Source organism: Equus asinus, chromosome 5 (genome assembly GCF_041296235.1).
Source record: "Equus asinus isolate D_3611 breed Donkey chromosome 5, EquAss-T2T_v2, whole genome shotgun sequence".
NCBI classification, from domain to species: domain Eukaryota; kingdom Metazoa; phylum Chordata; class Mammalia; order Perissodactyla; family Equidae; genus Equus; species Equus asinus.
This window is the reverse complement of record NC_091794.1, coordinates 13466023-13492623: the sequence shown is the minus strand read 5'-3', so window position 1 is coordinate 13492623 and position 26601 is coordinate 13466023. Positions and strand designations below refer to the sequence as shown.

Here is a 26601-nt window from a genome sequence, read left to right as displayed (position 1 = left end):
CCAGTTATGTCGGGGGCTGGTCTCTGAGTGAGGGAGGCATCTGGTCTCCGGGTGGGAGCATCCATCTGATCTCCAGGTGAGGGCAGACAACTGGTAGTCTTTTGTTTTACTGAATATGCATCAGAGACTGGAGCAAGGCTCTATACCCTGACCTTTCAGTTGTCATTGATGGTGGCTACCAGCATAGACTTTCTGTGCAGGGCGTCATCACATTCCTAATGAACTCAAAAGAACAAAGTTATCAACTTATAGCTGCGAGGGGCCATAAAATCTCCAGGGCATGTCTGGGTTAGTTAATCAGAGGTCATTCAAAGTTACAGTATGGTTTCTCTTCTACAATATGGCTTCCCTTATGTCAACCTTCTGTTGAGCTGGTATCAAAGTGACCCATCTTCTCTTTTATCCAGCCAGCACTTTCCAAATATTCTTACCCCAAAACGCTAGATATATTTGGCTCTCCATATCTGTGGGTTTTGCATCCGCAGATTCAACCAACCAATATTTTCTGAGCATTTTCTGTCTGCTAGGCTCTAGGTATACAATGATGATCGAAACAGCCATGGGCTTTCTCCTTAAGGAGAACTACAGTTGCTACCTGTAAGTAACTCATATTCAATTTATGCTCCAGCTTTAGTTATCAAGGCTGACGTTGCTGTTAATTTAATTTTTGCCAGAATTACCCTTTATAAAAATATGCAATAAATGAGGGATCCTATACTTTTCTTCTTCCTATAATCCAAATATGATTTTCCGTGGACACATTCTCAAAGAAATGATTTTGTTATTAGGAAGAATCTTCTCTTCAGCTAGCAGCCTGTGCCCCAGCAAAGGAAATAATGTTTATTTAAAAAAACAAGCAATTTTGAAAACCTACCAACAGAACAACAATTAGACATAGTAAAAAGTTCAACATTGCTTAGTGTAATGAACATAAAGCCACATGGCTAATGACTGGTATACCTCAAGGGAGGCACTATTAGAGCTCTGGGTAGGTCTCTTTACGCTTCATTCAGCAGGACTCTCTTGCATTGCAGAATGCTTAGTAATCCCGGCCCTACCCAATAAACACCTGTAGTGTTTTCTAGTCATTGTGAAAACAAGAATTTCCTCTTGTAAACACAAAATAACCAATAACCATTGTGTAGATAAGAGAAATAAGGTGAGTTTTAGTGAGCCAGATTGAGTATTATAACCTGGGAAGGTCTTAGAAAGAGTAACAGAGAAGCATGGTTTTCAGTAGAGTCTTGCATCTTTTTAGAACAAAGAACATACATTAAACACACCCAAGATACATTTTCAGTTTCAAAGAGGTATTTAGTTGCAAATTAGCAGGTCAACATGACCCTGATGTCTGGAAAGGGACTAAGACAGGTGTTACCAATAGGGCATTACCAATAGGGCAAAAGAGGGGAAGTATGAATTCTTAAGAGAGTGCATTCCTTACTTCAATGGTTAAAGCAGATGTACAACGTGTGTTTGATAGGCCATAAGTCAGGCTTCTTTAGTTCAAGCTGAATCAGTTTGAACTTGAATAGTTACCACATATACCTCAATATGTGAAGATCTCTTGACGCTTTCATGATTCCAAATATCCCATGGAATAAAGAACCACCCTTGACTGACAATCACCCAAAATTTCTTTATTAAAGAGAATGGTCATCCAGCAGAAGTTTAGCAAAGAGGTGGCTACAGCTCTGTTACATTGAGCCAGATGTTGTAATAGTATTTAAAGGAGAGGTTGCACACCCATATTCATAGAAGCCTTATTCACAATAGCCAAGAGGTGGAAGCAACTCAAATATCCATTGATGGATGGACGAATAAACAAAATGTGGTAAATAAATACAATGGAATATTACTCAGTCTTAAAATAGAGGGAAATTCTGACACATACTACGACTTGGATAACATGGTCAAAACTTGAGGACATTATGCCAGGTAAGCCAGTCACAAAAAGGGAAATACTATATAATTCCATATATATAATATATATATGAGTTATGTGAAATACTCAGATTCATAGAAATGGAAAGCAGAACGGTGATTACCAAGAGCTGGGGGTGGAGTGGGGAAGGGAGTTGTTGTTTAATGGGCATAAAGTTTGGGATTTGCAAGATGAAAAAGTTCGAGTTATCTATTTCACAGCAGTATAAATATATCCAGCATTATTAAACCATACACTTAAAAATAGTTAAGATAGTATTTCACAAAAACAAAAACAGAAACAAAGCAGAAAAAAAGGCAAAAAAAATTATTAGGCAAAACTGTACACATTCTCATGATCTCTCTCTAAATAAACCTGAGGGTATGTCTGTTATCTATGGTGAATACATGTTATATACTGATTTTTACATTTTATTTTATTGTAATTATAATACATATACTGTTATTGTATAATCTGCTGAGGCAGGGTTGTATTTTAAAGTAGAATCTTTTTCCTGTGTGTATTTCTCTTTTCCTCTTCTCTCCCTCTTTTACCTCAAGGGCCATGTTCTCTCCTCCAACCATCATAAAAGTAGAAGAAGGGGCCAGCCCGGTGGCGCAGCAGTTAAGTGTGCACATTCTGCTTCGATGGCCCGGGGTTCACCAGTTCAGATCCCGGGTATGGACATGGCACCACTTGTCAAGCCATGCTGTGGCAGGCATCCCACAGATAAAAAAAAGTGGAGGAAGATGGGCACGGATGTTAGGTCAGGGGCAGTCTTCCTCAGCAAAAAGAGGAGGATTGGCAGCAGATGTTAGCTCAGGGCTAATCTTCCTCAAAAAAAAAAAAAAATAGAAGCAAAGATTCGAAGCAACTACAGACTTAAGTGCCTGTAAAGATGCCTGCAGGGCTTTTTACAGATATTACATAAGGCCCATTACAGATATTTTATAAAGCCTTGGCCTAGGGAAACGTGGGTTGGGGGTATGGTTAATAGTGATGGGCATTGGAGAGCAAGAACTGATTTTGGAGAGGAATCACCCAGTCTCAAGGATGCAAGTTGGATTCAACATTTAAAAATCATTAATGTAATTCACCTAATTCTCTAAATAAAAAAGAAAACCCGTGTGATCATTCAATAGATGCGGGAAAAACATTTAATAAAATTCACCATCCATTCTTGATACAGACTCTCAAGAATCTAGGTATAAAGGGGAACTTTCTCAACCTGATAAAAGGTTTCCTGAAAAATTTACAGCTAACATTATATTTAATGATGAAAGACTGAATACTTTTCCCTTAGACTGGGAATAAGGATAATGTGTCTGCTTTCATTTCTTCTATTCAACATTTTACTACAAGTCATAGCCCTTTCAATCAGTTCAAAAGAAGAATAAAAACCCATACAGATTGTAAAGAAAGAAGAAAAGCACAGAACACATCATCATCTATGTAGAAAATGCTAAGAAACCTACAAATAAAGTACTAGAACTAATAGATGATTTAGCAATGTAACAGGATAAAATATCAATATACATTAGCAAAGAAAAATCAGAAAATGAAAAACCAATGCAATTACATTAACATAAAAGTATTATATTCGAAGAGAAAAATTTGATAAGAAAACTTTCCATGACCTATACACTGAAAGCTACAAAATATTGCTGAGCGAAATAAATGGAGATCTAATAAATGGAGAGAATACTGTGCTCAGAGATTGGAAGACTCAACATTGTTAAGATGACGATTCTCCTTAATTGTTCTATAGATTCAACAGTCTCCATCAAAATTCTGGAAGGCTTTTTTTTTTTGGCAAGAATTAACAAACTATTTCTAAAATTTATATGGAAACGTAAAAGATATAGAATAGACAAAACAATTTTTTTAAAATTTTTTTTGTATCATTCTTCCAATCACTTATTTTCTTTGTTTTTGAAGATTTTGCTTTTTTCCTTTTTCTCCCCAAAGCCCCCTGGTACATAGTTGTATATTCTTAGTTGTGGGTCCTTCTAGTTGTGGCATGTGGGATGCCACCTCAGCATGGCTCGATGAGTGGTGCCATGTCCTCGCCCAGGATTTGAACTGACGAAACACTGGGCCTCCTGCAGCAGAGCGCACGAATTTAACCACTTGGCCACAGGGCCGGCCCCTAGACAAAACAATTTTTAAAAAGAGTAATGGTGAGGGCCTTACATTGATGATGAATTGGACTCATCAAATTAAAAACATTTGCTCTTTGAAACACACTATTAAATATTGAAAAGGCAAGGACAGAGACTGGGTTAAAATATTTGAAAACCATACAAATCCAATGGAGGACTCATATCTCGAACATAAAATGAGTTCTTACAACTGAATAATTAGAAGACGAATAACCTAATAAAAATGGGCATAAGAGTTAAACATCATCAAAAATGTTGTATGGATAGCAAATATATATATTAAAATGTGCTAAATGTTGTTAGTTATTATGGAGATACAAATTAAAACCACAATTAAACACCCACTAGATTAGCTAATATTAAAAATCTAATCACACCAAATAATGGTGAAAATGTGGAATAGTTGGGAATGTAAAATCTTACAAGTGCTTTGGAAAACAGTTCAGAAGTTTCTTTAAAAGTTAACTCTGCATCCAGCATACAATGCAGCCGTTATACTCTTATGTATGTGCCCAAGAAAATGAAAGCATATTTACAAAATCTTGTATATGGATGTTCATAACAGAGTTATTCATAATAGCCAAAAAGTGGAAACTTCCCAAATGTCCATAAACTGATGAATAGATAAATAAATGTGGTATATCCATATAATGGAGTAGTCTTCAGCAATAAAAGGGAATGAAGTACTGGTGCATGCTACAACATGGAAGAATTTTGAAATATCATGCTAAGTGAAGGAAGCCAGTCACAAAAAACACATCTTGTAAATTCCATTTATATGAAATGTCCTGAAAAGGCAACTCTATAGAGATGGAAAAGAAGATTAGTGGTTTTCTAGGGCTGGTGATGTGAGATGAGGAGTGGGGAATGAGAAGTGACTATTAATGGGTATTGGTTTCTTTTTAGAGTAATGAAAATGTCAAAAAATTAGACTGTGGTCATACTTGCACAACTCTGTGAGTATACTAAAAACTTTGAATAGTGCATTTTAAATAAATGAATTGTATGATCTAAAAATCATATCTCAATAAAGCTGTTTGAAAAGTTCAACATACATCTATCACATGACCCAGTCATTCTATCTATATACTTACCCAAGAGAGTGAAAGCGTATTTCCAAACAAAGATTTGTACATAAATGTTCATAGCAGCATTATTCATAATAGCCAAAGCCTGGAAATAATCCAAATGTCCAACAAAAGGTGAGTGGGTAAACAACTCATGGTATATGCATACAGTATACTACTACCCAGAAACAGCAAGGAACCGTTATTAACACCTGCAACAACATGGACGAAAATTAAAATAATTTTTATGAGTGTAAAAAGCCAGACAATAGAAGATGTACTGTATGATTCTATTTATATAAAAGTATAGAAAATGCAATCTAATCAATAGTGACATTGAATTATGAAAATGTCAGCAATTACTGGGTACAAATGTCAGAGGAAAATCTTCACAGCTGACTTTCGAGGATGTGCATTTACCTGTGTGGATTTCTCATTCTCCCCTCAGTTTCTTCAGAGAAGTCAAAACTACATGTTCCTCTTTCCCCATTTATTTTTCCTTGTCCCTGTATTTCTTGAGCTGTTTTCATATTATTTCTTTTCTTTCTGTGAAATGTTTCTTTTCTTTTTTTGATGAGGAAGATTGGTCCTGAGCTAACATCTGTTGCCAATCCTCCTCTTTTTGCTTGAGGAAGATTGTTGCTGAACTAACATCTGTGCCAATCTTCCTCTACTTTGTATGTGAGATGCTACCACAGCATGGCTTGATAAGTGGTGCACAGGTCTGTGCCTGGGATCCAAAGCCACAAAACCCGGGTCACTGAAGTGGAGTGTGTGAACTTAATCACTACACCATCAGGCCAGCCCCTGAAATGTTTTTTTAAAAAAAACTTGGGACCACCATAAAGATGTCTGTTTTTGCCTGACAGCTATACCACAGGTAGATTGTCCAGTTAAGTTGAGAAGAGTGACTCAATAGCTTGTATTTGTTTTTAAAGTTGAATTAGTCCTGGATAAGAGTTGCCTTTTTCTTTTTTTTTTTAGGAGTTAGTCCTTGACCACTAGTTTGATACAGTCTCTATTTTGGGCGACCTATTTCACTAGCAAACCTGTTACTCTCCGTGACTAACTGTTTAAGTGCTTATAATGGAAGAAATTGCTTTTCTACATAAAAAAAAAGAGGAAAACATGAGGAAACTTTTGGAGATGTTGGAAATCTTCATTATCCAGATTATGGTGATGGTTTTACAGTGTGCACATATGCCAAAACTCATGAAATTGTATATTTTAAATATGTGTCTTATACTATATATAAACTCTACTTCAATAAAGATATATAGACATTTTAATTATAAAGGTAAAAACAACATCTGTTGATTTGTTGATTATTTCACTATATAAGTAGAAATTATTTGACAAAATCTGCCATCTATTCCTGATTTTAAAAAATAGGGATAAGTAGAAATAGTCCCAATTACCATAATTATTGCAGCAGACACTATGTTTATGTTTATCAGATTGTTTTGTTTTCTTCTTGGGCCAAGAGGAGCCATCTCACAGCTTGTTGCTGGGCGGAGGCATATGAGTATGGAATGGAATATGTACAGAAGTGATGCACGCTACTTATAGGCCCAGAACCAATTAACTCCCCATGAGATCCTCCACTTCCTGTCTTCCCTCACTTCTAGACAAATGCTGAGGATCCAGTCGATGAATCCAAGGCAGAGCCACCAGACCGATGAAACCTGGGTCTCTGAATCCTTTTATGGAGAGCTGATTTCCATCCTGGAATGAACCGTAATGTGAGCAAAAAATAGGTTTTATCCTGTTAACTTCCTGGGAATTTGGGGTTTCTTGTTACAGAATTAGCCTTCTCTGATTGATACAGATATCAAAAAGTCAAAATAAATAAGAATAAACCTAGTGTGAAATATACATTATTATTTTTAGTATATTATTATGTAGTATTATTTTTAGAACAGTTTACAATATTATGAGGAATGTAAGAGAAGTCTAAAGTAAGTGGAAACATACACTCTTCTTTGATAGGACAACTCATATTGTAAAGGTGTAAATTTTCATAAATTAATCTATAAATTTTGATTAAAAGTAAAGTTAATTTGGAAAAGTAAGTCTTCCAAATAGAGAGAATTTTTTAAAAGAAAAATAGGTACAAGTTGATAGGAATCAGTTCTATTAGATATTGAAACTTATGAAACTATGTGGAACTAACATAAGAGAAAAAATATATATCCAGAAAATCAATGAACATAAGTTCATAAAGTCTATGTTGAAACTTAATGTTACAATAATGGAAAAAGTCTGATACTGGAGACAAAATTGTATCCAAACAAATCAATAGTGGTAAAGTCCATAGAAAGGACTTTCTTTAAATGATAGATATGGTAGGTGAAATCAGTCATGGTAAAAGGGAGTCAATAAGGTTAAAACAGCTGGATAATTATCTGGAGAGAAGTAAATTAGGAATGTCTACCTAACTCCTTCCACCAGAATAGAGTTTGAATTGATAAAAATTTAAAAACTGAACTGAAAAGTTTTACAAGAAAAGGTGAGAAAATGTATATTTGAGGAAGGCTTGCAGAAAAGAACATAAAACCAAAAAAACCATAATGGAAAATATTGAAAAAATTTGATTGCATAACTATTCAAAGCTTCAGTATGTCATAAATAACACAAAGTTAAAAGACAAATAAAACTGCAGAAAATAGCTGCAAAAATATGACAAAAAACAATTTATTCTACACAATTAGTTCATATCTATTAAAAAAAGGAAAATCGTCAAAGATGTGAATAGTCAATTGAAAAACAATGAAAACAAATGGCAGATAAAATTCAAAATTTGCCCCATATTACTTCTAATTGAATAAGTAAAAATTAAAACAAAAGGTACTTTTTCTCTCAGATTGGTAAAAGTTAATTTTCTTATGCTGGAGAAAGTGTGGGAAAACTTATGCTTTCCTACACTATTGAGAATAGTGGTAATTTTGCAAATTTTCAGAAGGGAATTTTAGAAATATTTATTTTAGAATGTTAATACCCTTTGATCCAGAAAATCTGTTGTAGGAAGTTGGCCGATAAAATAAAATATCACAAAATTATTCTGCATTGTAAGCATAAGAGTGCTTATTGCAATACCATTTTTAATAGCAAAATACTGGCTATAACCTGAATGTTCTTTAATATGGGCCTCATTAATCAATTTATTATATTCATTCAATGAAATATTATATACCTGCTCTAAAGCTTAGTTTAAATATAATGATACGAATAATTAAGAATCAAAATGTGGACTTGGACTTCTAGTCAGAATGGAATAATAGAGAACAGATGCTCTCCTCACCCTTAAACAGTTGGAAAATTGGACAAAGTAGATGGAGCAATGGTTTTCAGACGTTGGGTCACAGACAACACATGATTTTTATCCCTGAGAGAAGGGGAACAAATGAAGTAGGTGAACCCTATGAATTCTTATTTTCTGTCTGGAGGTAACCTCTGCCCTGCAATGCTGGGAGGGACAACCTAGACAGAGCCTGGAGGTGTTACTGAGTTCAGGAGGCAGGCATGGGAGTTTGAGAAGTCAAGGTGGTTAGAATTTCCTGGCAAGGTACCAGAGAGAAAGGAGCTTGCAATGACAGACTTCAGATATCTGTAGTGGGGTCTTTTAAGTTTTTGGCTGAGTACTAACCTGTGTATATGCAGGAGGAAGACTACCCAAAGCTGAGGAAAGAACACCCAGAAGGCAGTAGGGTTAGCAATTCTTGGAACTCACATGGGAGTGAGAAGAGTGTGTGATTCCAGTAGCAAAGTGGAGAGATCTCTTATTGTGCAGGGCATTTGGTAGATCCTCAAGAGCCATTGCTTTACTACGTAGGCTAAAATATCCTGGACTGTAAACTGCTCTGGACCTGACTTAAAAAATCTTATAAAAGTGCCTCAAGAAGGTACAACTGACTCTATATAACTTAAAAACATACAACAATAAAGTCAAACACTATTTATAGAAATACAACAAGATCCAGTACTCAAAAATGTAACATTAACATTTAAACTGTATGTTATCCAATAAAAAACTAGCAGACATTCAAAGAAGCAGGAAAATATGACCTATAATAAGAAAAATCAAGCAATAGATACAGACTCAGAAATAACACAGATGATGGAATTAGGAGACAAGGACATTAAAATAGATTTTATAAGAAGAAGATCCAAGATGGCGCCATGAGTAGTCCTCTTTGTCTCTCCCCCTTCGAGTCTACAATTATTTGGACACTTATCACTTGACAAAGGATATCCAGACAGCATCTCAGGACGTCTGAGAGACCCATGCGACTATACATCGGAAGGCGGACGGACTTTCCTCCGGGAGGATGTGGAAATAGGTGAAAACTCTCCGACCCCGACGAGCAGCCTAGTACCCGCAAGCGGCTTTCTTCCAACGGACGCCCCCAGAGGATCTACACACATCTAGGGCAGGAGCGAGCACACAACAGAGGAGCGACGGTGGAAACAGGTGACCAGAACCCTACCTAAACCCCCCGCAATTACGCCTAAACACAGAGGGAAACTTTGGAGTTGCACACCTGAGCCCGCGGGGAGAGTCTCTCCCCGCCATCAGCGGGGAGACCCCGCCTGGTGTTCGTGGCGCCCGGAGGGTCCCAGAGAGAGTCGCTGAGGGTACGGAGGTCTCCCAGCTGCGTTGCCCGCCCCGTGGGACTAGGGATTGCCGGAGATCTCGGAGAGGACTGGGGCTGGGGGAACTTTCAAAGGCCGGTTCTGCGACCTGGAGGGGAAGCGCCGGAGTTCCGCCCGGGCAGCAGACAAAACTCTCTGTCTGCCATTAGCAGAGGGGCCACGCCGAGCATTCACGGCTCCGGGAGAGGCCCGGAGAGAATCCCAGAGGGCGGGGCAACCCCCAGCTGCCGTTGCCCGCCCCATGGGACTAGGGATTGCCGGAGATCTCGGAGAGGACCGGGGCTGGGGGAAGTTTCAAAGGCTGGCTCTGCGACCCGGACGGGAAGCGCCGGAGTTCCGCCCGGGCAGCAGACAAAACTCTCTGTCTGCCATTAGCAGAGGGGCCACGCCGAGCATTCACGGCTCCGGGAGAGGCCCGGAGAGAATCCCAGAGGGCGGGGCGACCCCCAGCTGCCGTTGCCCGCCCCATGGGACTAGGGATTGCCGGAGATCTCGGAGAGGACCGGGGCTGGGGGAAGTTTCAAAGGCTGGCTCTGCGACCCGGACGGGAAGCGCCGGAGTTCCGCCCGGGCAGCAGACAAAACTCTCTGTCTGCCATTAGCAGAGGGGCCATGCCGAGCATTCACGGCTCCGGGAGAGGCCGAGAGAGAATCCCAGAGGGCGGGGCGACCCCCAGCTGCCGTTGCCTGCCCTGTGGGACTAGGGATTGCCGGAGATCTCGGAGAGGACCGGGGCTGGGGGAAGTTTCAAAGGCCGGCTCTGCAACCCGGACGGGAAGCGCCGGAGTTCCGCCCAGGCAGCAGACAAAACTCTCTGTCTGCCATTAGCAGAGGGGCCACTCCGAGCACTCACGGCTCCGGGAGAGGCCCAGAGAGAATCCCAGAGGGCGGGGCGACCCCCAGCTGCCGTTGCCCGCCCCATGGGACTAGGGATAGCCAGAGATCTCGGAGAGGACTGGGGCTGGGGGGAGTTCCAGAGACCCAGCTTCGTAGCCTATGGGGAAACCCTACAGGCTCACAGCAGCCTTAGGGAAAGCCTCTGCACAGCACCAGTAGAAGGCACCCAGCCACCAGCCACAAGGCTGGAAGACCCCAGGGCAAAAGCAGCATAGCTAGGTGAACTAACCACAGACTGTAGAAGATCCCAATAGCTCTCCTGCAACCCATAGAGGACAAGTGAGATTTTGTGGGTGCCGACAGCAACGGAGCAACAAATATAAGTGATCCCACCCCAGGCCGCTGGAAAAGCCCATAACACCATTGCAGACCCCAAGGAGAGAGCACATCTAGGTGGGCTGCAACAGTAGGCACCAGCAGCCTGAAGCCCCCCTGTGACGACCCCCACAGCAGAGGAGGGAATCCAAAGGGCCACTGTGGCTACGAGGAGGGGCCCAGGCCCAGTTAGCAACTGCGGACAGGGTTCCTGGTTGGTGCAGTATAAACAGCTGCTCCCCCACCGCAGCAGCTGAAACAAATGAAAGGAGCAACTAAACTCTATCTCCATGCGGAGGCACAAATCAACAACATCAAGCAATATGAAAAAATACATTAAATCTCCAGAACAGAAAGAAAGCAACAAATACACAGAAAACAATCCCAAAGAAAATGAGATATATAACCTAAATGATGATGACTTCAAAACAGCCATCATTAAAATTCTCAATGAGTTAGAGAGTTCTGACCGTCAACTCAACGAGTTCAGGAGCTATGTCACAAAAGAGTTTGATACGATAAAGAAGAACCAAACAGAAATATTGGAAATGAAGAACACAATAGAGGAGATTAAGAAAAATCTAGATGCTCTGAACAGTAGGGCCGATAATATGGAGGAAAGAATTAGCAATTTGGAAGATGGCAATATAGAATTGCTGCAGGCAGAGGAGGAGAGAGAAGCAAGACTAAAAAGAAATGAAGAAACTCTCCGAGAATTATCAGATACAATTAGGAGATGCAACGTAAGGATTATAGGTATATCAGAGGGAGAAGAGAAGGAGAAAGGGGCAGAAAGCCTATTCAAAGAAATAATGGCTGAGAACTTCCCAAATCTGGTGAGGGAGATGGATCTTCAGGTGACAGAAGCCAATAGATCTCCAAACTTTATCAATGCAAGAAGACCAACTCCACGCCATATAGTAGTGAAGCTAGCAAAAGTCAACGACAAGGAGAAAATACTAAGGACAGCCAGGCAAAAGAAACTAACCTACAAAGGAACCCCCATCAGGCTATCAGCAGATTTCTCAGCAGAAACTTTACAGGCTAGAAGAGAGTGGAATGATATATTCAAAAATCTGAAGGACAAAAGTCTACAGCCGAGAATTCTCTACCCAGCGAAAATATCCTTCAAATACGATGGAGAAATAAAAACTTTCCCAGATAGACAAAAATTAAGGGAGTTCATTGCCACAAAACCTCCTCTTCAGGAAATCCTCAGGAAAACCCTCATTCCCGAAAAATCCAAAAAAGGAAAGGGGCTACAAAACCAAGAGCAGAGGACATAAGTAGAAGGACAACAACAGAGAGTAGCAGCTCTACATCAGAACAGATCAAACCATGGGACGAGAAACAAAGGAAACTGAAGAAAACCGGAAAACAAGACACAAAATGGTAGTGGTAGGCCCCCACATCTCAATAATCACTCTAAATGTAAATGGATTGAACTCCCCAATCAAAAGACACAGAGTGGCAGGATGGATCAAAGAACAAGATCCAACAATATGCTGCCTCCAGGAAACACACCTCAGCCCCAAAGACAAACACAGACTCAGAGTGAAGGGATGGAGAACAATACTCCAAGCTAATAATGAACAAAAGAAAGCAGGTGTCGCTATACTAATATCAGACAAGGTAGATTTCAAAGCAAAACAGATAAAGAAAGATAAAGAGGGACAGTATATAATGATAAAAGGGACTCTCCACCACGAAGACATAACACTTATAAATACATACGCACCCAACACAGGAGCACCAAAATTTGTAAAGCAACTCTTAATAGAACTAAAAGAAGACATCAACAACAATACAATAATAGTAGGGGACCTCAACACACCATTAACACCAATGGACAGAACATCCAGACAGAAAATCAACAAGGAAATAATAGAATTAAATGAAAAATTAGACCAGATGGACTTAATAGATATATATAGAACACTTCATCCAAAAACAGCAGGTTACACATTCTTCTCAAGTGCACATGGAACATTCTCAAGGATTGACCATATTTTGGGAACCAAAGCAAACATCAATAAATACAAGAGAGTTGAAATAATATCAAGCATCTTTTCTGATCATAATGCTATTAAACTAGAAATCAACTACAAGAAAAAAGCAGAGAAAGGTGCAAAAATGTGGAGACTAAACAACACGCTTCTCAACAAACAATGGATCATTGAAGAAATTAAAGAAGAAATCAAATTTTATCTGGAGCCTAATGAAAATGAGAACACGACATACCAAAACATTTGGGATGCAGCAAAAGCAGTCCTAAGAGGGAAATTCATCGCAATACAGGCCCACCTCACTAAACAAGAAAAAGCTCACATAAGCAACCTCAAACGACACCTAACAGAACTAGAAAAAGAAGAACAAACAAAGCCCAGAGTCAGTAGAAGGAGGGAAATAATAAAAATAAGAGCAGAAATAAACGATATTGAAACAAAAAAGACAATAGAAAGGATCAATGAAACAAAGAGTTGGTTCTTCGAAAGAATTAACAAAATTGACAAACCCCTAGCCAGACTCACCAAGAAAAGAAGAGAGAAAGCGCAAATTAATAAAATTAGGAATGACAGAGGAGAAATCACAACAGATACCAATGAAATACAAGAGATCATAAGAGAATACTATGAAAAACTATATGCCAACAAATTGAACAACCTGGAAGAAATGGACAAATTCCTAGACTCCTACAATCTCCCCAAACTGAATCAGGAAGAAATGGAGAATCTGAATAGGCCAATCACAAGTAAGGAAATAGAAACGGTAATCAAAAACCTCCCCAAAAATAAGAGTCCAGGACCAGACGGCTTCTCTGGAGAATTCTACCAAACATTCAAAGAAGACTTAATACCTATTCTCCTCAAACTGTTCCAGAAAATTGAGAAAGATGGAGAACTCCCTAACACATTCTATGAAGCCAACATCACCCTGATCCCAAAACCTGACAAGGACAACACAAAGAAGGAGAACTACAGGCCGATATCACTGATGAACATAGATGCAAAAATCCTCAACAAAATTTTGGCAAACCGATTACAGCAATACATCAAAAAGATTATACACCATGATCAAGTGGGATTTATACCAGGGACACAGGGATGGTTCAACATCTGCAAGTCAATCAACGTGATACACTACATCAACAAAATGAAAAACAAAAACCACATGATATCTCAATAGATGCAGAGAAAGCATTCGACAAGATCCAACACCCATTTATGATAAAAACCCTCAGTAAAATGGGTATAGAAGGAAAGTACCTCAACATAATAAAGGCCATATATGATAGACCCACAGCCAACATCATACTCAATGGACAAAAACTGAAAGCCATCCCTCTGAGGACAGGAACAAGACAAGGGTGCCCACTTTCACCACTCCTATTCAACATAGTACTGGAGGTGCTGGCCAGAGCAATTTGGCAGGAAAAAGAAATAAAAGGAATCCAAATAGGTAATGAAGAAGTAAAACTCTCGTTGTTTGCAGACGACATGATCTTATATATAGAAAACCCCAAAGAATCCACAGAAAAACTATTAGAAATAATCAACAACTACAGCAAAGTAGCAGGGTATAAAATTAACGTGCATAAATCAGTAGCATTTCTATACACTAACAATGAACTAACAGAAAAAGAACTCAAGAACTCAATCCCATTCACAATCACAACGAAAAGAATAAAATACCTTGGGATAAATTTAACCAAGGAAGTGAAGGATCTATACAATGAAAACTACAAGACTTTCTTGAAAGAAATTGACGATGACATAAAGAGATGGAAAGACATTCCTTGCACATGGATTGGAAGAATAAACATAGTTAAAATGTCCATACTACCTAAAGCAATATACAGATTCAATGCCATCCCAATCAGAATCCCAAGAACATTCTTCACAGATATTGAACAAACAATCCTAAAATTCATATGGGGCAACAAAAGACCACGAATTGCTAAAGCAATCCTGAGCAAGAAAAACAAAGCCGGTGGAATCACAATCCCCAAATTCAAAACATACTACAAAGCTACAGTGATCAAAACAGCATGGTACTGGTACAAAAACAGGTCCACAGATCAATGGAACAGAATTGAAAGCCCAGAGATAAAACCACACATCTATGGACAACTAATCTTCGACAAAGGAGCAGAGGGCCTACAATGGAGAAAAGAAAGTCTCTTCAACAAATGGTGCTGGGTAAACTGGACAGCCACATGCAAAAGATTGAAAATTGACCAGTCTTTTTCACCACACACCAAAATAAACTCAAAATGGATCAAAGACCTAAAGATTAGGCCTGAGACAATAAGTCTTTTGGAAGAGAACATAGGCAGTACACTCTTTGACATCAGTTTCAAAAGAATCTTTTCAAACACTGTAACTCCTCAGTTGAGGGAAACAATAGAAAGAATAAACAAATGGGACTTCATCAGACTAAAGAGCTTCTTCAAGGCAAGGGAAAACAGGATTGAAACAAAAAAACAGCTCACTAATTGGGAAAAAATATTCACAAGCCACTTATCTGACAAAGGGTTAATCTCCATAATATACAAAGAACTCACACTGCTTAACAACAAAAAAACAAACAACCCGATCAAAAAATGGGCAGAGGACATGAACAGACATTTCTCAAAAGAAGATATGAATATGGCCAATAGACACATGAAAAGATGTTCATCATCGCTAATCATCAGGGAAATGCAAATCAAAACTACACTAAGATATCACCTTACACCCGTTAGATTGGCAAAAACATCCAAAACCAAGAGTGACAAATGTTGGAGAGGTTGTGGAGAAAAAGGAACCCTCATACACTGTTGGTGGGAATGCAAACTGGTACAGCCACTATGGAAAACAGTATGGAGATTTCTCAAAAAGTTAAAAATAGAAATACCCTATGACCCAGCCATCCCATTACTGGGTATCTATCCTAAGAACCTGATATCAGAAATCTCAAGAGTCCGTTGCACCCCTATGTTCATCGCAGCATTATTTACAATAGCCAAGACGTGGAACCAGCCTACATGCCCAGAAACTGATGATTGGATAAAGAAGATGTGGTATATATACACAATGGAATACTACTCATCCATAAAAAAAGACAAAATTGGCCCATTCACAACAACGTGGATGGACCTCGAGGGCATTATGTTAAGCGAAATAAGCCAGTCAGAGAAAGACGAACTCTATATGACTCCACTCATAGGTGGAATTTAGTATATTGATAAGGAGATCTGATCGGTGGTTACCAGGGAAAAGGGGGGGTGGGGGGAGGGCACAGAGGGGGAAGTGGTGTACCCACAACATGACTAACAAAAACGTACAACTGAAATCTCACAAGGTTGTAATCTATCATAACATTAATAAAAAAAATAGATTTTATAAGTATGCTCCACATGTTCAAGAATGTAGAAGAAAGCCGTAACATGATGAGGAGAGAAGCAGAAAATTAAAAAGAGACCTCGATAGACATTCTACAGATGAAAAATACAATATTTGAAATTAAAAACAGATTAGATGGTATATTAGTTTGTTAGGGCTGCCATACTGAAGTCCCACCGACTGGGTGGCTTAAACAAGAGAAAGTTGTTTTCTCATGATCCTGGAGGATAGAAATCCAAGACCAAGGTGTTGGCAGGATTGGTTTCATTCTGAGGCATCTTTTTCTTTGGCTTACAGACAGCTGTCTTCTTCTGGTATCTCCCATAGTCTTCCCTCTGTGTCCTAATCTCCTCTTCTTATAAGGGCACCACTTCAATGACCTCATCTAACCTTAATTTCCTCTTTAAAGTCTCTTTCTCCCAATACAGTCACATTCTGAGGCACTGGGGTTAGGACTCCAACATATAATTTTGGCTGAGGCACAATTCAGCCCATTACAGATGGGCTTAACAAGAGATTAGATGCTGTGGAAGAAAAGATAATGAATTTGAAGACACCAATAAAGCTATTTAAGATGAAACACAGAGAGGAAAAATGAGTGGAAAAAATAAACGGAGCATAGGTGAGCAGTAGGATAAAATCAAGCAGTTTAATTTATGTGTAATTGGATAGGGACATAGAAAAAGTCTCTGAAGAAATAATGGCTAAAGCTGTTTGAAATTTAGTGAAAACTATAAACCCACGGATCAAAAAACTCAGTGAATCTCAGCAGGAGAAAATCACGCCAAACATTATAATCAAATTGCTGAAAACAATTAACAAAGACAAAATTTTGAAAGCAGCCAGAGGAAAAAGATTCATTATATACAGATGAACAGACTACAAATGATTTCTTCTCAGAAATTTTGCAAGTCAGAAGACAAGACATCATTAAAATTCCGAATGAGAAAAATCTATCAACATAGAATTTTGTGTCTGGCAAAAGTATCTTTCAAAAATGAAAGAAGAGTAAAGACTTTTTTAGACAATTAAAAGCAGAGAAAAATTAATTATCAGCAAACTTGCACTACTGTTAACTTCAGGTTTAAAAAAATACCAGATGGAGGGGCCGGCCTGGTGGTTAAGTGCTCACATTCCACTTCAGCAGCCCAGGGTAGGCTGGTTCAGATCCTGGGTGCAGACATGGCACCACTTGGCAAGCCATGCTGTGGTAGGCATCCCACATACAAAGTAGAGGAAGATGGAGATAGATGTTAGCTCAGGGCCAGTCTTCCTCAGCAAAAAGAGGAAAATTGGCAGCAGATGTTAGCTCAGGGCTAATCTTCCTCAAAAAACAAACAAAAAAAAAACAGATGGAAATTTGGATTGATATAAAGGAATAAAGAACACTGCAAATTCTAAGAATATGGGCACACATCAAATACTTTCTTCTCATTTTTAATTTCTTTGATAGATTGATTATGTTAAACAAAGATAATAAAGCTCTATAACATATGAAAAAGTGAAATGTATAATAAGAATAAAAAGGACAGAATGGGGGAAATATACATGATGTAGCCTAATATTATTTGGTGTAGACTATGATATGTGAAAGCCATATAGTAAATACGAGAGTCATCACTAAAAACCAAAAACAAAGACATATGCTAATAAGCCAACCATTTGAGATAAAAACAGTCAAAGTACAACAGACTGTATATTTCTTTTGGAGAAATGTTGTTTTGAGAGTGTGAGAAGACATTAACTGTGATTATATTTAGAGCAATAAACTCTAGGTGGAGAGACATAAGTATTTTTTACATTTCATTATGTACTTTTTTGTACTCTTTGAATGTTCTTCCAATAAAGAATTTATTAGTTTTAGATTTATTTATTTTTTAATGAGAGCTATTAGCTGGACCTATGGGCCATTTTGTTTTCTTTATACTTTCCTCACTTAAAAACTAATCACTGTCTGGCCTGCCATGGTGGCCTGGTGGTTAAAGTTGGCATGCTCTGTTTCAGCAGCCCAGGTTTGGTTCCCAGGCGTGGACCAACACCGCTCATCTGTCAGTGGCTGTGCTGTGGTGGCAGCTCACATGCAAAAAAAAAGAGAAAGATTGGCAGCAGATGTTAGCTTAGGGCGAATCTTCCTCAGCAAAACAAAGACAAATCATTGTCATTATTAAAAAATACACATTAAAATAATTATGCACGTCTTACATTTTGACACTCATAGTATAACAAAGGGATAATTATAACCCTACTTCAAATATTAAAATTCTAGGCCATTTATGAATAAATTTACTTGAGTAAATCTTCCCTCAATATGCATATATTGATCTTCTGCTTACTCCTTTTGGTTTTATTCAATATCTGACAGGAAAAAAAATATAAAAGATCACATGTGTAATTTGACCAGATTACAAAATATTATTTGTTGATAAAAATGCTCTTAAATTGTTTGAATTAAACAAAGTCCACTGAATTATGTATGAAATGTCCATTTACCATTCTTAAGCCACTACTTCCTGGGAAAGCACTCATTTCGAGATGACAACCACAAAGCTTTCCAAGAAATATGTGACAAACAAGGATCTGTTCCATTCTTGCATCCTTTAGGTAAGGGAAAAGCCACCATGGGGACTCTAGAATCTAAATGCCACTCCAATGGAAAGAATATTGTCTTGGGCATCTTTCCTGCCCTGATAACCACATATAATTTTGATACATATTTCTGTTTTGTCTCCACATCTACAATGAAGTATAAACCCGTAACACAAAGAAACCATATTTGATTTGATATAATACATCACAATAATGAAATTTTTATGCTGATTTTATCAGATCATGTGGCTGCAAATGGAAATAAGTATGTGAAACACTATTTTAATAGATCAAGGTATAAATCCACATCATTATAAGTAGAATTATAAAGCACATAGCTTTAATTTCTCCCTTTGAACAGAAAATAAAGATGCATTTTTGTCCTTCTTTAGTTTACCTCCTGTTCATAAGAGTGTTTAGAGAGGTATGAATGTGGACAACAGACAATTATTGTTTAGGTCTGTTTCTGGACCTCGTTCCCCAAACAAGTTCTGAGGGGAGAAATTGAAAAAGAACAGTGTTAATAGTTTCTAGGAAAACTCTAGAATAAGTACTGAGCTGACTTTACCTGAGTACGGAACATCTTCTGCAGAAACTTCATATTGTGAATTTCATGTTGTGTCTCAACTCCTTCTTCCAGAAACATAGGAGAAGCTGTAAGTCGAGGAGCTGGGAGTGAAAGGGGTGAAGATCCTGAACATATCTTCTATTATGTTACATCTTCTGCAAATATACCGTCCAGTATGATATGTTCTATTTGCTCATTCATTTATTAATTTAATTACAAAACACTAATGAAATATCTACTGCAATGAAGGACTTCGTACACCACATTAGGAACCTTGAACTTCATTCCACAGGCAATAGGGAGCCACCAGTATGTTTTAAGCAGGAGAACTACATGGTCAAATTTGTTTTCTGCAAAGATTACTCTGATAGTAGAGTGGATGTTTGATTGGAGAAAGATCACTTTAACCAAAGAAAAATGTAATTGGAGAATATTGCAGTGTTCTGCTAGTCAATAATTAACCCGTGTAACCAGACAGTACCAGTGGAGGTGGAAATAAGTGAATTTGGGGATACTTAGCAGGTTAAAGCAACAGGCAATTTGAAAGGTGAGTGGAGAATGGAGGGTAGATGTGAAACAGGGAGAGCCAATGGTCAGTTTCCGATTAGGGGAATGGGAGACTGGATGGATGAGGAGCCTTTCACTGAGAGAGCAAAGATAAAGAGAAGAGAAGATTTGCTGTGGAGTGGAGAGAATTGCTTTAGTTTTATGCATGTATATATACTTGTTTGAGAAACCTGTGTGATATTTACGGGGAGAAACCTAATGGGCCGTTATCAGCCATGATCATTTATTTTAAATAGCATTGATTATTTTTCTCTGATTTGAAAAGCCATATATGTTCTTTGTAGATGGTTTGGGGGGAAAAAAGGAGAAAGGAGAAAATAACACTCATCTATAAATTGTCTATCCTGATACCACAGCTCATGAGGCTAATGTTTTGAAGTATTTCTTTCCAATTTTTTTCCATTGATTTTTTTCACAAAGTTGGGAAATACTTTTGTTTCTTAATGAAAATTTCCCATGTAATTAAACATTATTCTAAACATGATCTTTTAACATTTTTTATTAATTAAAAAATTTGTAAACAGTAACACTCATCTGATGTATAGTTTGTGACCTTTGACAAATGCATAGAGCTGTGCAACCACCGCCGTAATCAAGTCACAGAGCAGTTCCCTCCCCACCCCCAGCAAATTCCCTTATACTTCTCCTTTGTAGTTAATCCCTCTACCAGCCCCGAAAACTAGCAACCACTAATTTATCACTAACCAGCAATTAGCATTTTGTCCTTTTCCATAATATCAAATGATGGAATCATTTGAGATTTACCCATGTTTTTGCCTTCTATTGCTGACTTCCTTTTTACGGCTGATTAGCATTTTTCTATATGAAAGCACCAGGGTTTATTCATCCATTTACCAACTGAAGGACATCTGAGTTGCTTCCAGTTTTCAACAGTTATGAATAAAGTTGCTAAAATATTCATACAGGTTTTTGTGTGAACGTAAGTTTCATTTTTCTTGGGTAAATATGTAGGAGTGGGATTGTTGGATCCTAAATGTAAGCCTATATTTAGATATATACCACACTGGCAAGCTCTTTTCCTAAGAGGCCGTATCATTCTACTTTCTCACCAGCAAGGTGTGAGAGTTCTGTTTGCTCTCCATCCTCATCCGCAGTTGGTATTATCAATATTTTTAAACCACTTTAATAGGTGTGTAATGGCATCTCACTGTGGTTTTAATATGTAGTTCCTTGATGAGTAATGATGTTGAGCATTTTGTCATGTGCTTATTTGGATCCATATATCTTCTTTGGTGAAGTGTCTATTCAAACCTCTATCCCATTTTTTTTTAAATTGGGGTTGTTTTCTTATTATCAAGTTTTCATAATTTTTTACATATTCTGGGTCAACTCCTTTGTCAGGTATGTGATTGGCAAATATTTTGTCCCAGTATGTGGCTTTTTTTTCATTCTCTTAACAGGGCAAAGTTATATTTTGATAAAGTCAATCTATAATTTTTTTCTTTTATGGACTGCGCTTTGGGTGTATCTCAAATCTCTTTGTCTAATCCACAGTCACAAAGTTTTTCTCTTGCACTTTCTTCTATATGTTTCATAGTTTTAGCTTTTACATTTAGATCTATGTATTATTTTGAATTGATTTTTATATACAGTGTGAAGTATGTATTGAGTTCATTTTTTGGCATATGTGTATTAATTGTTCTGCCACCATTTGTATAATAGACTATCATTTCTCCATCAAATTGACTTTGACTTCTCTCAAATCAGCTGACTGTAGGTGTATGGGTCTATTTCTGTACTCTCTATTCTGTTCCACTGACCTATGTGTCTATTTTTTCACCAACACTTCACTGTCTTTATTATCATAGCTTTTATAGTAAGTCTTGAAATCAAATCATATGCAACCTTTAATTTCTTTTTCAAAAAAAGTTTGGTTCTTCTAGTTCCTTTGCCTTTCCATATAAATGTTATAATTAATATCTGCAAAATAATCCTGCTGGGAATTTGAGTGGGTTTGTAATGAATTTATTGATCAGTCTGGGGAGAATTGACATCCTAATGACATTGAGGTCTCCAATTCATGAACAATATAATTTATCTCTCACTTATTTCCATCTTTGATTCTTTTGTCAGTGTTTTGTAGTTTTGAGGATACTGATGCTAGACATATTTGACCTTATATTTTGTGACCTTACTAAGCACACTTATTAGTGATAAATGCTTTTTCATCAATTTCAATTTAAGTAGATTATCATATCTGAAAATAGGGTTTCATTTCTTCCTCTCTAAACTGTACATTTTTTGTTTGTTTGTTTTATTGCACTGCCGAGGACTTCCCATATGATGTTCAATAGGAGTGGTGAGGGTGGACATCTTTGCCTTGCTCGTGATCTTAGAAGGAAGACATTCAGATTTCTCCATTGAGTATCATGTTAGCCATAGTTTTTTGTATATGTATATACAAATGTATGTATGCATATTGGTAGATGATTGTATTAGTCCGAGTTCTCCAGGGAAACAGAGCCAATAGGAGATAGATATATATAGGAAGAGATTTATTATGAGGAATTGACTTATGTGATAACAGAAGCCAAAGTCTCCTGATCTGCTGTTTGTAAGCTGGAGACCCAGAACAGCTGGTGGTATAATTTCAGTCTCAGCCTGAAGGCCTGAGAACCAGAGGAGCTGCTTTGCAGATCTCAGTTCCAGGGCAGGAAGAGACTGATGTCCCATCTCAAGCAGGCAGGCAGGAAGCAAAAGTGGTGAATTCCTCCTTCCTCCACCTTTTTGTCCTATTCAGGCCCTCAATGGATTGGATGGTGCCCGCCACACTGGGAGAAGGGCTATCTACTTTATTGAGTCCTCTGATTCCAATGCTACTCGCATCTGGAAACACCCTCATATACACACCCAGAAATAATGTTTAATCGGACATCCCTTGGCCCAGTCAATATAACACATGAAATTTACCATCACAATGACATTTATCAAACTGAGAAATTTCCCTTGTATCCCTCATTTACTGAGATCATGAATGCATGCTGAAATTTTTCAAAGGCTTTTCTGCATCTATTGAGATGATCATATGTTTTTTAATCTTTAGAATATTGGTATGGTAAATTACATTGATGGATTTTCAAATGTTGGCCAAGCCTTGCATTTCAAGACAAACACCACTTGGTTATGATGTGTTATCATATGCATACATTGCTGGATTCGATTTGATATTATTTTGTCTTTGAGTTTTGTATCTATGTTTGTGAGGGATATTGGTCTGTAGTTTTCTGTAAGTGTGTTTGTTTGGTTTTGGTATCAGGTTAATTCTGGCCTCATCGAATGAACAGGGAAGAGTTTCTTTCTCTTTTATTTTCTGGAAGAGATTGTGTAGGATTTGTTTTACTTCCCTTAAATATGAAGAAATTTCTTTAGTATATCATTTGGAGTAGGTCTGCTGTCAATAAATTCTCTTAGTTTTCTTTCATCTGGTAATGTCTTTATTTCACATTCATGTCTAAAGGATATTTTCACTGGCTCTAGAATTTTGGGTTGACAGTTCTTTTCTTTTATTATTGAAAAGATTTTGCTTTACTATTTTCTGGTGAGAAAACTGCAGTCATTTGAATTGTTGCTCCCTATATGTAATTGATCATTTTTCTCTCACTGCTTTGAAGATTTTTTCTTTATCTTTGGTATTCACCAGTTTGACTATGATATGTCTGGACATGGTTTTCTTTGAGTTTATCTCGTTTAGGGTTTTCCAAGCTTCTTGAATCTGTCAATCTATGTCTGTCACTAATTTGAGGATATTTTAGCCAATATTTCTTCAAGTATTGTTTTCTGCACCATTTTTTTCTCCTCTCCTATAGGACTTTAGTGATAAGAATGTTAGAACTTTTGAAATTGTCCTACAAGTACCTAAAGCTCTGTTATATTTTTTCAATATAGTCCCTCTAGTTCTTGACTGGATAATTTCTGTTTGTCTCTCTCCAGGTTCCCAGATTTTCACCTGTTATCTCCATTCTTTTGAGCTCATAAGTGAATTTAAAAAGTTTTACATATTGTATTTTTTTTTAGTTCTAAAGTTTTCATTTTTTATTTAAGTGTGTTTACTCTTGGCTAATGAAGCAATGGTCATATTATCTGCTGTAAAGTCATTCTGTGCAATTCCAACATTTGGGTTGCTTTGTGGTTGGAAACTGTTGATTATTTTTTGCCTTGATAATTCATCATAGTTTCCTGAATTTTTGTATGTTGATTACTTTGAAGTTATATACTGCACATTTTGAACATTATGTTTTGAGAGTCTGGATTCTGTTAAAATCCTATCGGCGACGTTGTTGATTTTGTTGTCTTAGCAGGAATTTAAGCTATTTAGGGTCAGATCACAGTTTTTTTTCTCACCTTTTTGGGTAGTGGCTTCAATATCAGTTTAGTTTCCAAACCTTTACTACATTGCTTTGGTTCTGTGCCACTCAGGGATTAGTCTGGAGCTAAGATGGTACTTTTTATTGTAGATCAAGTCTCAAGGCTTTGTCTGTGCTCTTTTGGATCTTTCCCATGCACTCATGGGTTAGTGATGAACTCAGGACCTTTGCTGATTCATACATAGAATTAGGGGAATTTCCTTCTTCAGCTCTCTTTTCTATTGGATCCTGCTACACTAACTATCTTGCCGGGCACATTTAGACCGGTTCACTGGCCTAAAAAATTAGGTTTCTCTTGGAGTCTTAGGTGTCTGTGCCACCACTACATTTCTGTGATTGGGGTTCACTCTCAAGTCTTTATCATGAGGGAAAAGAGGAAAAAACGTCCTGGGAAAGTCACACTCATATGAGTTCCTTCCTCTAGTTTTGAATTCCCTCCTCAATATACTTTGTATACTATTCAGCATCCTTAGGTATTTACTTTCTGTATTTGGTCCAGAGATTTTAATTGTAATAAGTTGGGGAGTTAGGCTATAGTGGTCTTATCCATTTTGGCTGGCAATAGAAATTTTTGTAAACATAATTTTTTAAAGGTTACATTGTAATATACTTTATGAATATTCTAAAATTTAGAATTATTTTTCTATTTGAGATTCAGATTTCTTTCATCTTTGGGGCACTTCTTCTAAATAACACTCCAGAGAAGATTATTGAAAACAAGCATTTCTCTACATCTCTAATTATTTCTTTTCATTTTTTTTTCTTGAGGAGGATCAGCCTTGAGCTAACATATGCTGCCAATCCTCCTCTTTTTGCTGAGGAAGACTGGCCCTGAGCTAACATCCGTGCCCTTCTTCCTCCACTTTATATGTGGGACGTCTACCACAGCATGGCTTGCCAAGCGGTGCCATGTTTGCACCCAGGACCTGAACCAGCAAACCCTGGGCCACCAAAGCAGAACGTGTGCACTTAACTGCTGCACCACTGGTCCGGCCCCTCTAATTATTTCTTAAGAATAAGTTTCTCTTAATTAATTTACTAAGTCAAAGCATATAAACAATTTTACTATTAAGGTATTTTGAGTTTATCTTGGAAGTAATTGGAAACGTAGTGACATTATCAGCTTTGTGCTTTGGACAGAAAACTCTGGTGGCCATGTGAAGAATGGGCTAAAATGGGAAGGAGATTGAGGAGGAGGGATCATTCAAGAGTCAATTACAATGTTTTGAGTTAGAAGCTCAAAGTTTATGAACTAAGGCAGTGGTTATATACATGATGAAGAGGAGATGGCCTAAGAAGTTATTCTTGAAACAGAATCTTGGTGACAGAGAAGGCAGGGGGCCAGGACAAATCAAGAGTGACCTGGGTTTTGGATGACTCAGTCAGCCAAAGAATGGGAAGCAGGAAGGACAATAAAAAGTGCTCACGTGGAAGTGGTGTGCCACAAGAAATCCAGGTTTCAGTAAGGGTGAGGAGATAAATGAAATATTCCATGGAAAAATTTAAGGAAACTAAAATATTTCTTTGGAATACCAGGCCATGCGGCAAGGAATACGATGAATGTCAACAAGGAGAAAACAAAAGGCAACAAGGAGATCTAAACCAAATGGAAACGAGGACATGAGAGGAGGTGAGTGATTAGAGTAGGTGGTTTGGAGATAGAAAGAAAATAACAAAATTAAGCCTGAAAAAGCTACCCCAGCCAGTGGATCTGTGGCCCGAGGCATTTCCTGGTGGGTGCCACTTTGTTCCTCAGATGACTGTGAGGACCTTAACATCTCAGCAGGAAGTCCACCTCTGCTTTGTGGTGAGGTCACTGGAAGTTTACTTTGCCTCTCTGAAAAGTCTATCTTTGGTAATCAGCTAGTAACTATTTCTGGTTCCCAAACTCCCTCCCACCCTTCAAATTCTGTAACCTCCATCCACATGCCTAAACGTCTGTTACCCACAAACTCTTTGGTGGTGGTCAGAGAACGTGAACAGCACATCTGGCAGGTTGTGTGACTTTAGTAAATTGCTCAACCTCCCCCAGGTGAAGTTTCCTCAGCTGTAAAATGAAGAGGCTGGGCTAGATGATCTCAGAGGTTCTTTGTG

At 38.0% G+C, this 26601-nt stretch overlaps 1 long non-coding RNA gene across 2 annotated transcripts in view; it reads left to right on the top strand.

The window, feature by feature from the left end:
• The window catches only part of LOC123286091 (uncharacterized), a 169384-nt gene that overhangs the window by 128586 nt on the left and 14197 nt on the right, over positions 1–26601 (top strand). Inside the window, exon 4 of one of the 2 annotated variants that reach the window (XR_006528328.2) lies at positions 26044–26137. The exons of the other annotated variant lie outside the window; for it this stretch is intronic. This is a non-coding gene — a long non-coding RNA (uncharacterized lncRNA). The remainder of the gene's footprint in view (positions 1–26043; positions 26138–26601) is intronic. 2 annotated transcript variants of the gene reach the window in all.